Here is a 2,247-nt window from a genome sequence, read left to right as displayed (position 1 = left end):
TCAACAACCTTGTATTGATGTGTTATGGATCCACTTTAAAGTTTCAGGCCATAGTTGCTAAACTTTAATTATACTCATGGCACTTTCCCCAGCTATACCACTCACATGCAATGCTCTTTACCCAGACGTACTCCGGCTCCCAAACATGGCCAAAAATGGTCATTCGGACAACTTGGGTGAATCAAACAATACAAATGAGTCACACATTGGAGAGCTGACATCCCGATTATAGCATTATTGTTTTTGCATGTAAATTCTCTTCAATAAAAGCCTATCTATTTATTGACTTAGGACACCCAACAAATAAGACCTAAGGGCCTATGTATCAAGCTGTTTGTTACTTCAAATTATGCTAATTAGCACTGCACATTGCAGTCCCCATTATTGTTAATGGGGACTACAATCTGATGCCTATGTACCTGTACCAGGTCCCAGGTAGTTTACACCGTCTTCAGATGGTGTAAATTGCTTTAAGCCTATGGAGGCTCCAGGAGCAGGAGAGAGATCTTTCAATCTCTCTCTCGTAGCCTCCGGCCAGCTATGGAAGCTGACACTGTTTGAAAGACTTCTCCAATTTGCCGGTGATATAACTCGCAGGGACAGTGGTTACTGCAACCGCTGTTCCTGTGAGTTTCCCTTTGTACATAGCAGGGATGTTTTCATTAAAATAGATAATAATCGCAGAAATTCCACGATTATTAGTACATAGGCCCCATAATGATAAGTGCGTATATACCATCAGTAAGGTGGAGTTGTATTGTGTTGTTGATTAATACTGAAGACTATACATATGTGAACTAAAGATAGGCATGTGAACTAGTGAAAGCCATTATAAACACATGAACTAGTGATAATCATTATACACACATGAACTATTGAGCCATTATAGGCACGTGAACTAGTGATAGCCATTATGGGCACATAAACTAATGATTGCCTTTATGGGCACATGAACTAGTGATAGAGTGATAGCCATTATGGGCACATGAACTAGTGATAGCCATTATAGGCACATGAACTAGTGATAATCATTATACACACATGAACTAATGAGCCATTATAAGCACGTGAACTAGTGATAGCCATTATGGGCACATAAACTAATGATTGCCTTTATGGGCACATGAACTAGTGATAGAGTGATAGCCATTATGGGCACATGAACTAGTGATAGCCATTATAGGCACATGAACTAGTGATAGCCATTATAGGCTTGTGAACTAGTGATAGCCATTACAGGCACATGAACTAGTGATAGCCATTATAGGCACATGAACTTGTGATAGCCATTATGGGCACATGAACTATTGATAGCTGTTATAGGCACATGAACTAGTGATAACCATTATAGCCACGTGAACTAGTGATAGCCAATATAGGCATGTGACCTAGTGATAGCCATTATTGGCACATGAACTAGTGGTATGGGATTGAAATGCCGATGGCTGTGTAGCTGCCGGTTCAAATCCCGACAGTGCTAGCCCGATGCGGAGGAAATCCAGACAGCGGAGGTAAGTAATGTAACCCCTAACCCTCCCTTAGGGGTGCCTAGCCCTCCCCCTAAGTCACTTCCCCCCTAACCCTCCCTTAGGGGTGCCTAACCCTAACCTCTCCCATTAGTGCCTAAACCTAACCCCCTCCTCCCTGCACCCTAAACCTAACCCACCCGGGGGGGGGGTTCCTGACCCTATCCTTCCCCCTAGTTCCTAAACTTAACCCCCACTTCCCCTAGCCTAACCCTAACCCTCCCCGGGGGGTGCCTAACCCTAAGTCCTCCCGGGGGGTCCCTAAACTTAACCCCCCCATCCCCGGCTACATTGCTACTTACCTCAGGCGCTGGACGACCGGTCCGGCATCCTGTCGTGGTCCCCGCATCGGGAGTAACATAGGCGTTGGTATTTTGATGCCTATGTTAAATCCCCTGCCGGGATTGTAGTGTCGGGATTGAGAACGGCGGCCATATGGCTGTCGGTCTCATAACTACATCCCGAACTAGTGATAGCCATTATATATATATACACATGAACTAGTGATAGCCATTATAGGCACATGAACTTGTGATAGCTTTTATAGGCATGCGAACTAGTTATAGCCATTATAGGCACGTGAACTAGTTATAGCCATTATAGGCACGTGAACTAGTTATAGCCATTATCATCACGAGAACTAGTGATAGTCATTATACACAAGTGAACTATGATAGCAATTATACACTCCGGAACTAAATGTAGCCATTATACACTTGGG

This window comes from Taudactylus pleione, unplaced genomic scaffold, assembly GCF_031769625.1.
Source record: "Taudactylus pleione unplaced genomic scaffold, aTauple2 ptg000496l, whole genome shotgun sequence".
In the NCBI taxonomy this organism is placed as follows: domain Eukaryota; kingdom Metazoa; phylum Chordata; class Amphibia; order Anura; family Myobatrachidae; genus Taudactylus; species Taudactylus pleione.
This window is presented reverse-complemented; position numbering follows the sequence as displayed.